Source organism: Magnolia sinica, chromosome 2, assembly GCF_029962835.1.
Source record: "Magnolia sinica isolate HGM2019 chromosome 2, MsV1, whole genome shotgun sequence".
In the NCBI taxonomy this organism is placed as follows: domain Eukaryota; kingdom Viridiplantae; phylum Streptophyta; class Magnoliopsida; order Magnoliales; family Magnoliaceae; genus Magnolia; species Magnolia sinica.
In genome coordinates, this window is record NC_080574.1 from 130,564,596 (window position 1) to 130,577,071 (window position 12,476).

General features: G+C 41.0%; 1 non-coding gene across 1 annotated transcript; it reads left to right on the forward strand.

The window, feature by feature from the left end:
- The first annotated feature begins 3,875 nt into the window (after positions 1–3,875).
- LOC131238238 (small nucleolar RNA R71) lies at positions 3,876–3,982 on the forward strand. Its single transcript, XR_009167645.1, has one exon. It is a non-coding gene; the product is annotated as a small nucleolar RNA R71 (small nucleolar RNA).
- Positions 3,983–12,476: the final 8,494 nt, after the last annotated feature.

Below are 12,476 nucleotides of genomic sequence, written 5' to 3' on the forward strand. Positions count from 1 at the left end.
ATCCACGGCGAGCAAAATATCAGATTTCCAAACGATTGGGGAATGGTCCCATGAAATCGATGCCCCAGCAATCAAATGCTTTAATGATAAGGATGGGATTCAAAGGCATCATATTTCGACGGGACAATGCTCCCAACTTTCGACAACGCTCACAAGCTTTGCAAAACTCATGAGTGTCCCTAAACATAGTGGGCGATAAAAGCCACACTGCAGAATCATGGCCGTGGTCTTTTTAGCAGAAAAGTGACCACCACAGGCCTGTGAGTGACAGAAGGAGATGACACTCTAATGCTCATCGTCTGGCATACATCTCCTTAAGATTTAATCTGGGCAATATTTAAATAAATATGGATCGTCCCAAAAAAAGTTGCACACCTTGGTAAAGAATTTCTTCTTATCTTGCGCAGTCCAATGTGTTAGTATAGAACCTGTGATAAGAAAATTAGCAATATGAGCGAACCAAGGTGAATGGGAGACTCTAAACAATTGTTCCTCAGGGAACATGTCATTGATATGGGTTGTCTCAAGGGAATCGAGGTATTAAGGCGAGAAAGGTGATCGGCCACTACGTTCTCTACTCCCTTTTTATCTTTAATTTCCAAATCAAATTCTTGAAGTAGAGGATCCATCGTATCAGCGGGGCTTAGAATCATTCTTAGAAAGAAGATACTTAAGTGCCGCATGATCTGTGTAGATAATGATCTTGGATCCGATCAAGTAGGACCTAAATTTGTCCAAGGCGAACACTACAGCTAAGAGTTCCTTTTCCGTAGTCGAGTAGTTTACCTGGGCAGGATTTAGAGTCCTACTCGCGTAATGAATGACGTAGGGCTTCTTATCTTTTCTCTGGCCTAGGACCGCCCCAAGAGCATAATCAGAAGCGTCACACATAAGCTCAAAAGGAAGGCTCCAGTCGGGTGGCTGCATGATAGGTGCAGTGGTTAACGTGCCCTTAAGCTTGGTGAAAGCTTCCTGGCACTGCTCAGTCCACTCGTACGGAGCATCCTTTTGAAGAAGATTACATAAAGGGCGAGAGAGAAGACTAAAGTCCTTTATGAATCTCCTGTAAAATCCTGCGTGTCCTAAGAAGGATCGCACGTCTCTGATGTTCTTGGGTGGAGGTAGGTTAGAGATAAGATCGATTTTTGCCTTATCTACCTCGATTCCTTTGGACGAGATGATATGCCCAAGGACAATTCCCTTCTGAACCATGAAATGACACTTCTCCCAATTAAGTACCAAGTTCTTTTCTTCACATCTTTTCAGCACACATTTAAGACTTTCCAAGCACTTGCTGAAAGATGGACCATAAACAGAGAAGTCGTCCATGAAGACCTCTAGATATTGCCCCACCATATCAGAAAAGATACTAAGCATACATCGCTGAAAGGTGGCAGGGGCATTACATAGTCCGAATGGCATCCTTCGATAGGCAAAGGTGCCGTAGGGACATGTAAATGTGGTCTTTTCCTGGTCTTCAGGGGCTATCTCTATCTGGTTGTAGCCCGAATACCCGTCAAGGAAACTGTAATAGGAATGACCAGCTAACCTTTCCAGGATCTGATCAATGAATGGTAAAGGAAAGTGGTCTTTCCTTGTGACGGTATTCAACTTCCTGTAGTCAATGCACATTCTCCAACCAGTAGTGACTCTAGTTGGCACGAGTTCATTATTAGCATTGGCTACGATGGTGATTCCGGACTTCTTAGGAACCACTTGAGTTGGACTCACCCATTGACTATCGGATATAGGGTATATAATACCCACATCCAATAATTTAAGAACCTCGGCCTTAACCACTTCCTTCATGTTTGGGATTTAGTCTACGTTGTGGTTGCGAGCGGTTTTTGCATTATCCTCAAGGTATATGTGATGAGTACAAATCGAGGATCGATTCCCTTGAGGTCCGCTATCGTCCATCCAAGGGCTCCTTTATGCTCAATGAGAGTAGATATGAGCATACTCTCCTGTTCTTTCTCCAGATGGGCAGAGATCACCATCGGGTATGTCTCATCTTGACCTAAATATGCGTATTTTAAATCAGAGGGCAAAGGTTTTAGGTCAAGCTTCGGTGGCTTGAGGTTAGACGGTAGAGACACTATATCGGTTTGTGGTAATTCTTCAAATTGTGGCCTCACCGGTTAACTTCAAGTACCTGTGCAGTATCAAGCAAGGCACGCGTCTCCCTAATCATATCATCATCAAAATCATGGGAGTGGGCCAAGCACGTCTCTAGAGGATCAGAGGATAAGGTCAAAGGTGTCGTATCTTCCACGAAAGAGTCAATCATGTTAATGTCATGAAAATCGTCATCATCCTCTAAGTTTCTGCCGTTATTGAAAAAGATGTTTGACTCCAATGTCATATTCCCAAAAGACATAGTCATGACACTATTCCTGCAATTGATTATTGCGTTTGAAGTGGCAAGGAATGGGCGACCAAGAATGACGGGAATCTGAGTGCTCATGTTATTGATGGGTTCGGTGTCCAGGATGATAAAATCTACAGGGTAGTAAAATCTATCAACTTGGACCAACACATCCTCAATTATCCCTCTTGGTATACGAACAGAGCGATCAGCAAGTTGTAGTGTGGTTAGGGTGGGTTTTAATTCACCCAAACCTAACTGTTTGTATATCGAGTAGGGAATCAGATTGAAGCTCGCTCTTAACACGAAGTGCGCGATCAATTCGATGGTTCCCGATTACACATGATATGGTTGGGCTACCGGGATCCTTGAATTTCTGTGGCACGTCTTGCTTCAGGATGGCACTCACTTTCTCAGTCAAGAAGATTTTCTTTTGAATAATTTTCCGTCGTTTGGTCGTTCATAAGTCTTTCAGGAATTTGGCATATGAAGGTATCTGTTTAACGACATCAAGTAGAGGAATGTTGACTTTCACTTGTTTCAACACCTTTAAGATATCCTGAGAGTTAGAGAGAGGTTTTGGTGAAACCAACCGTTGGGGGAATGGAGCAACTGGCTTCTCTAGAAGTTCCGGTTCTACTTTTTGTGGGGGATCACTGGATCCATCATTGTTGTCCTCTTCTGGTTCTTGAGGCTTTTCGGGCCTAACCGGAAGAGTTTTATCAATGATCTACCCACTCCTAAGAGAGGTGATGGATATAGCATGTCCTATCGGATTTGAAGAGCTGGGATCATTATTCTCGTACTGCGGTTTAGGATTGGGGAGAGGTTGTGAAGGAAGCATTCCCTTTTCTATAACAGTCATACGAGAATCTATCTTTTGCATAAAATCTGTAATTCCACGCATTGCCTGAGCCGGCTCTTGTATGGGATTTTGAACCGGTTCCTCTGGAGGTTTCACTTGATTTGGATTTTGATTGAAGAAACCGGGAGGAGTCGCCGTTTGTACATTCCTCCAACTAAAGTTTGGATGATTTTTCCAGCCAGGTTTGTATGTGTTGGAGTTAGGTCCAGTAAAAGGTCTTTGATAGTTATTTACGGCATTGGCTTGTTCATTCAACACTCCTCGAAAGGCGGTATTGTAGGACAGTTTTCAGTTGTGTGAATGTTGCAATCATAGATGCCATAAACAATTTCATTGACCTTATCCTTCTTTCCTTCCATGGCCTCAACTTTCCTTATGAGCGTAGTCACTTTACACTTGAGATCATCCTCTTCTTTCAAGAGATATAATCCACCTTTCTCCTTTAATTGAGTCGGCCTAGACGTGGTGTTCGACTTTGGGTAATAGTCCCAAGATTGTGTTTTTTCAGCCAAACTATCGCGGTAGTCACAAACCTCTTCTAGATCTTTATTAATGAACTCTCCATTACACATTGTCTCGACCATTTGGCGCATGGAAGATGTCAGTCCATCATAGAAAAAATTTGTAATGCGCCACGTTTCAAATCCGTGCTGTGGGCTTGAACTGACCAAATCTTTGAACCTTTCCCAACATTGGAAGAATGTTTCATCTTCTTTTTGGGCAAAGTTCATGATTGCTTTTCTGAGGGTAATTGTTTTATGATGTGGGAAGAATTTTTTATGAATTCCCTCTGCATGTCGTTCCATGTGCCAATGGATCTAGGACGTAGTGAATGTAACCACGTCTTAGCTTTCTCTTTTAAGGAAAAAGGAAAGAGTTTCAGCTAATTGTATCCTCAGATACATTAGGAAAACATAATGTAGCTATTATCTCATCGAACTCTTTCAATGTAAATATGGACTTTCAGATTCAAGTCCATGGAATTTGGGAAGGAGTTGGATAACTCCTGGCTTGATGTCCATTTGTCCTGTGTTTTCAGGAAAAATCATGCATGAGGGCGTACTCACTCCCGCCGGTTGTAGAAAATCTCGTAAAGTACGAGGCGGGGGTGCCTGTTGCACCTCATTTTCATCTTGGGTATCCTCCACCCTTGGTGGAAGTAGAGGAGGTTGGTCTTCAGCCATAACCTCAGTTAACTCAGGGGATTTTGAGCGGTGTCTAGTCCTGCGATGGATAGTCAACCCCTCCACCAATCCTCCTTCAGTCAAGAGACGTCGAGTGTTGTCACGGGCCCACTTGGGCATGAAACACTCACAACCCTTAATTAAAAACCTAATCCTAAGAAAGGAAAAGAAAATCTAGAAAGAAAGAGAGGGAGAGTTGGAAAGGAATTACCAAATTGAAGCTCTTAAGTTAAGGACCTGCAAAATAAAACAAAAATAAGTTAGATACTAAAAAGAAGAGGAACAATCCTTTAAAATAAAGGTAGTAGTAAGCTAATTTCTAAAAGAAAGTATTCCTAAAAGAAAGTGAAAATTTCTAAAATAAGTTAAGAGAGTCCTAAACTAGAAAGTAGATTACTAAAAGAGAATTGAAAAATAGAAAGTAGGGAAGGAGTGTACCGAATTAGAGATTTCTATCTTAAAGGCCTACAAAATAGGAAGGTTAGTTCCTAAACAAATATTCTAAAAATAAATTAGGAAACAAAATTAGTTTCTAAAAGTGTTAGAATTAGAAAGTTACTAAAATAAAACAAAAAAAAATAAAAATAAAAAAAAATAGAAAGTTAATTTCTAAGAAGGGAAAGAAATAACCTAAATTCTAAAAATATGAAAAAGTAGAGAGATTAGGAAGGGATTACCAATTGAGAAACTTATATCCAGATCCTATAAAACAAGAAACAAGTTAGTTTTGAACTCAAATAAAAATAAATAAATAAATAAAAACTAAGGTTAATAAAATCCTAATCTTAAACTAATCCTAAAACCAATTAATTTCAGAAAATCGTAACTATCAGTCCCCGGCAACGGCGCCAAAAACTTGTTCACACCCCAAGTGCAGGGTTGTGATGTAGTAATAAACTCGGTAAGACCGAGGTCGAATCCACAGGGACTGATACCTGTACGTTATCTGAAATCAAGCAGAACTAGAACTAGACTAAGATGCGATCTAAATCAAATAAAACTTAGGGAATAATTTGTGGAATAATTATCTAAAACTTAAGTAATTCAAAGGAAGGGAACTGGGGATTCAGAGGATCCACTTGTAGAGATCAGGGAGATCGTATGCCAGGATCCCAAATTATGAAAATTTCCTGAACTGCCATTGATATAGGTTTCAAGAGATGAAAGGTGCATGAATTAGAATGGATTCCATCATCTAACCATGCCCAGGAGACAAAGTAAACAACAGGATTAAACTAATTACCAACCATTCAACAATGTATGAAGATCAGGAAGGGTACTGTCATCCTACCATGCCCAGGGGACTATGGTGAACAACAGGGTTTCCTGACGTCATGAGCATCAAAAGGAAGAAAGAAATACTCAAAAATCATCGCAGATCCATTGTAATTTCAGTCACAACAAACCCTTAAAAATAACTGAAAGTACTCTTTTTAATCTGAACAAAAAAAATCAATATCAGTCCATTTAAACAATAAGCACCAGCAAAGTTTCTCCCATCAAACTACAAGCTTCACCTCTTAGCCCTAGCCAGCCACACATTGGCATGATGTGGATGAATCTCTTAAACAATTTAAAATGAAAGAAAATAAATATAGCACAGTACCAACTCAGCCACTTTTCTTCTTCCTTTTCTTCCTCACGTTCAAAACCCAAACCCAAGCCACCAAACTTCTGCTCCTCTTTCTCTCTCCCTAGCTCGTCCACTCCTGCCGTCTTTCTCCCTGACCGTACACAGCAGTAGCAACTGCTCCAGCCGTTCCAGTACGCACAGCAGCCACACTCTCCTTCCTCCTTTCAACCAAACCGTAACTCCTTCTCTTATAGAACTATCGTCCCCCAAAGGAATCTCTCTTCCGGACTGCTGTCGAGTCCTGGTAGGATTAGGTAGCGGAAGCTGGAGACTCCTTGCGAGTTTATTTACGCAGCCACGAAAACAGCAGCGCCCAGGTTCTGTTTGAACACATGGCCTGCGCTGGGACGATGGTGGGCCCATTTCTTCTATCATTTGAAAGATCCATGCCGTCCAACAGCTTCTCCTCAGAATTTCGACCGAACATGGTCTGTTTTGATCCTTGTTGATGCTGCCCATGGAAGAATTCCTGTTGTAACGCTATTCGAACGGTCCTTTTGTGATCGTTGTAGCGGCCACGTATGCGTGAATGGCTGAAAACGGTCAGCATGGTTCTGACAATATTGAGTCCCTCTACATGATGGACGGACCGGATTGATGATTTGGTCCGTGATGATGGCCCACTAAGGTCGTCCGCAGCCTCTGTTACGCAGCAGAGCGTGCGCGGTCGGGCGCTGTGAAGGCGGCGAACCTCTGGTTGGTGCCGTGTGTAAAATCCACTCCGACCATTCGATTCGCGTCGAAAAACCAGTAAGATTTGACTGGTTTCATGTTGAATTCCGTGTGGCCCACTGATTCTTTCGCTCCACCGTTAATCATCCGTTTTAACAGTTGAAATCCACTCTCCGTTATCTTCTAAGATTACGCCACCTAGGCGATGTTCACGCCCACCCTCTTGATACAATGGACGGTTCAGATCATCACTCCAGGTGTCGAGTGGGCCCCACTGAGAAGGACCAGTGAAAACGCTGTTGCGTTTTTGGATCTGGAGAAGAAGCAGTCGGTCAGCGTGAGCTGACCGACTTTGGCTGTAAGGGTGCACGGCTGGTGCACGTGCACCTTATGTACACTCAGTATACATGTGGGTCCCACTTGATGTATGTAAGAAATCCGCTCCATCCATTCATATTGTCAGCTCATTTAACCCGTTGAGACCAATTTTTAAGAATATCCAAATAGCAGGTGGGCCCAAAAGTAATGGTTTATGGGCTGATCTATCCGTTGGGTCACTTCCACAGGGATCGAACGGATGAAATTCGAATTGTACGGTTAATTTATGGCCCTCAGGGCATGTATGAAGTTTCGACCTGAACGGATAGTGGGAACCCTGTGATCTTTCATTATGAACCAATTTTGGGCTACTTGAACTTCAGTTTCTCGATTTTCGCTGATCTTCGGTGTGTAAATTCGATGATCTTGGCCCCCTGGGGTCCGTCCCTTGCCTTGGTATCATCAGAGCGTTAAATCGCAGCTTTAAACACCCTTTCTTAGTCTCAGTTCGTAATTACACCTTGTATCACATACACAGTTAAACCAAGCCGTTAAACAGAGTCATGCTCATAAATCCAGGTAATAAATGGGGTCTGATATGCAATATTTGACCCTCAACAGTTTATGTTTTGATTTATTTCATTGCTTTATTATCCCATAATTTTGGTTTGTTTTGGGAGGCTAGATCCTAAGGTTTTGTGCAAGGCCCCCCAACACTTTAAGCTAGCATAGGTCTGAGCCCAGTATAAATGGGTTTAAGACAACCCAACTCCCGTGCCCAATATAAGGCAGCAATACCACGACTTTTGTTACCATACCATCTTTTCCATCAACATGCCACTTGTATAAGAAATCAGAACGGTGACAGAGATAGACCCACCATGAAGATCACCCTTGGTCGAGTGACACAGAGTTGAATTGAGTCGACTCAGCAAGTCCTGCCGGACCTGATCAAGTCCGGCCTTATAGCCATTTTCCAAGAAACTCAACAAGAAATATGGTGATGCAGGGGTGGGCGTGATGAGGTCGATCACCATCTTCCTCAAGGGGATAATTACTCTGAGTCCACATAGCTTTTTTGGACTCATCATAGAGATTCCTCATATCCACGAGGGAAAATAGGAAAATAGAAATAAATTCTAAGAAAATCAAAAATTAATTGATAACTAATAAAAACGAATTTACAATTCTTTAACTAATACCAAACCTAGGAAAATTTTCCAGAATCAAACTCCCTAAAATTAATGACTTACTATAAATAGTAAACTTATTATTTATATATGGGCATGATTCCTACTAGTAAGTGTCGTATTTGGCTTAACTACGTTATTCTCTTAATTTTAACTAAGCCGTTTTCATGTTGGGCACAACTCCTAAAACTCAAACGATGAAGAGTTATGATTGAACTAAAACTTACTATAAATAGTAAAAATGAAATTAAAAAAGATTTTTGACCATTGATATGATGGAATCTTACAAATTCGGCATTGACAACCTTGCTTAGAGGATTGGGTGGGTAAAGTAGCTTCTCCTATCCAAAATCATATATAATATGTCAAAATAACTCATTTCAATTTACAAGATATGTTGTTTTAGGTTTTGACCATCCTGATTACTTCTGCCTCCAACAGGCCTTCTTTGATCCATCTTAGACATGGAAGTGTCCACTACCGGCTCTACATCATATGGTTGAATCAAGTTGACTCGGCCAACTTTCCAGGATCCATGGAGTTTTAGAACCATGGTGAGAAGGCCCACTGAGGTCCAGACAACCTCTTACTTTCACTTCCTAATTACAACGGCATAAAATGGAAGGTCCGCCAGTCGGCAAATGTCGGGGGGAATTTAAGAGTAGCTAAAAAACCATGCCAGCGAATATATAAAAATACCCACGTGAAAATGATCGGTCTATCACCAAAGGCGAATCTTCAACATAAAAATGTTAATAATACGTAACCCATCACAGAATTTCTGTGCATCTCTCTTCCTACAGAAAGTATGAAAACACTTTGATTTGATCTAGCCTGTTCATGTGATCGAACACTACATTGATGTGCTGTTTATATGAAAAATGCAGCGATGAAAAGAACTACGGCTATAAATTTGCCGCAAGTTTTTCTAGTTAAATGTGGACGTTTAAATAATAATTGATTTTGTAGGGAAGTGATTTCGTGATACAATCCAATAATTTCTCATATATTTCTTATTCACATGTTGGTCCACCAGATAAATGGACACGATCATCTTTTATGTTTTCCACGTGTGCATACAGGATGGAGCGGCATGAAACTTCTGAGACGGTAGCAAGATATTAGCATTTCTCTTTCGTCAAAGGCGGCGGCTTGAGACGCACACCTGGTATTTCCTGTAGACGGAAGTAATGTGGGGCCCGCCGAGATGTCCGTGAGAAAGAAATCCACTCCGTCCATCATTTTCTCAGGCGCACAATAGGACAGGGGGATAAAAATGAGGCAGATGCAAAACCGTTTGGCACGCGACTGGAAACATTGAGGACAGAAACGGCCAACTTTTAAACCTTCCTCGAGCTCACTATGATTTTTAATATCTCATCCAAACCGTTCATAAGGTTGTTCCCACTGGGATGAACTGAAAACACAAATATTTGCTTGGCCAAAACTTTTCTAGCACACGAAGCTTTCAACATAGCATTTCCACACACACACTCTCTCTTTTCTATCGTGTGGCCCACTTGAGTTTTTGATCTGCCTCATTTTTTTAGCTTCTGTCCTACCGTGGGCATATGACACTGATAGACAGTAGATTTATCATAGGCATCACAGTGGCCCAACATAGCCTCCGGCTATGTGAACTTTACTGTTGACTATTTGCCATTCTGTTAGAAGGGCCGCATGCAATTCTCGTCTGCCCTTTTTTTTTTTTCTCTGAGTTAGGCTGTGTTTGTTAACGCTGAATTTATACACTTAATGAAGAATTGGAAAAAATTTTCGTGTTTAGTGGTGTTTGTTAATGCGTTGTTAACGTGGAAGACGGAAGGTGCTAAGTGGTTTTTCACTGAATTCTTTTCGTGATAGGAGTCTGGCTTAATGGTGAACACGGAATGTGCTCAATGATTTTTCTTTAAATAAAAATTTTACTTACAAAAGTACTCCTTTTTAAGTTAATATGACAATTTTTTCTTTTAAATTGTTTGCGCAATACAAAATCAACCTTTAACCTGTGAAACTTCTTTATGCCCCACCATGATTTATGTGTTTGATCCACACAATCCATCAACTTTTTCAGATAATTTAAGGTGTGATCCAATAAAAGAAGCAGGTCCAATGATCAATTATTTATAATGTAAAGCATTTTCGAACAGGAGATAGATAGGGGTAAATGTGTCAAATTAACATATTTTAGACATTTCAGATGTTTGTTAACAAACAGATTGTTTCAAATTCAGTACTTAATTTTTAGACTTCAGCCATAGTTACCAAACATGTTTTTTGACTTCAGATTTCAGATTTAAGCTTTAGATTTCAGATTCAGGCTTCAGCTTTCAGATTCAAGCTTTAGACTTCAGATTTAATAAACGGGGCCTTAGTGGCCTGTCAAATTTATTTTTATTTTTTTTCAAAAGACTCCTCAAAATTTCATTGATATAGAGAGTTTTTAACAATCTGTGCATGAGGCTCAGGCCATAAATAAAGGCCCAAGACTCTTAGCTTTTCAAGGCATTCACATTCGGGAGGCCCACTCCAATGGGCCCTCCTATTATATTGAGGGAAAAATAGAAATAAAGACTAAGAAAACTGAACTGCACCTCAACCTGTCCTATCTAGGACCAAATCCCCTCGGGAGAGGAGAGGGAGGTGTAAGACTATCCAGAAGAATTTGGTCTTCTGATTAGAACTGCCCCAGCGAGCTAGGCAATTTGGCACGGTATTGGCCTCTCTATGGATGTGCTTGATTGAAATTGTACCCATGGCTCTGATGGAATCAAACTGATTTTTCCAATTGTACACATTCCATGGGATGTTCCCTGCTGTAGAGAAAAGGCCAACCTCTGCCCGGGAGTCGCTCTCCACCTCGACTATTGAAAATCCCAAATCCTTGCAAAACTTGGTACCATCTTCGTGGATTGGCTATAAAAGTTTTTCAGTATGTGAACGGAGTACAAAGACATACACATGTAAACAGCTCGTGCAAGATCTTTGAGTCTAGGAGGGGCGCGGATTAGCTACTGAACGCTTCATTCGAGACATATCTAATGCAGCAATATGGTCGTATTTCGTATTTCATTGGCGCAGATGTTGGGGGCCACTTGGAAGCATTTAACGCTCCTCCGTCACTAAAAAGAAATGCTGTTTACTGGCCGCATTTGCACTCGACCATAGAAAACACTTATTTTCTTTCCTTTTCCCTCTACAATAATGTTGTTTCTTCCTCTTTTTTTTGTTTTCTTTGCACCTAACACATCTCGAGCTTCGGCATTTCTTTTCCTACAAGTCGGAGGACCGATGTGGCCGATTAGCCACGTTGTTCCCAGTGGTCTAGCTTCTAAATCATACATCCGCTTGAAATTCAAATCTCAAACAGAATAAATTCGAAGTACTAGAAAATCATAACCCTAATCCATGCCGTCCATCCGTTTTTACAGCTAGTTGGAAGGGTTAAGCCCAAAATTGAAGAATATCCAAAACTCAAGTGGACCATATATACCATAAGAAACAGTGGGAATAATGATTTCCACCGTTGAAACCTTTTTAGGGCCCACACTGATGTTTATTTGTCATCCAACCTGTTCAAAAGATCACACGGACATGGATTAAAGGAAATATAAATATCATCTTGATCCAAAACTTCTGTCCCCAAAAGAATTTTTCAACAGTATACGGTTCAATTCACAATTTTTACGGTGGTGTGGTCCACTTGAGCTTTGTATATGCTTCATTTTTTATCTCATTTTATTAAAATGTCTATAAAATGGATGGACAGAGTAGATAAAATACATATATTACGACGTGGCCCAAAGAATTTACTTGCCCCGAGAATTTACTTAGTATTCGGCATTCAGAGTCAGTGGACGCGGATTGCGTCCTGCCCCCGCCGTCTCTAGCCCTGAATGGGCAGATCTGTCGGTCGCCCACCGTGATGTATTTGTTTATCCAAGTCGTCTATCCCATTTTTCAAATCATTTTAAAATTTGAACAAAAATATCAGGTAGATCCAATGCTCGAGTGGACCACACCAAATAATAAGCTTGGTTGCGTTAAACGTACGACAGTTGCATTGAATGCAAGAGTCATACGTGGTGTGGTCCATTTGAGCATTGAATCTATCTCATATATACATATGTATAGTTAAAATAATATGAGAAAAGGGATGGACGGCTTAGATACACAGATACATTACAGTGGGCTGCCCACAGAACTGCCCGTTCGGGGCTAGAGACGAGCTGGGCATGGCGCAATC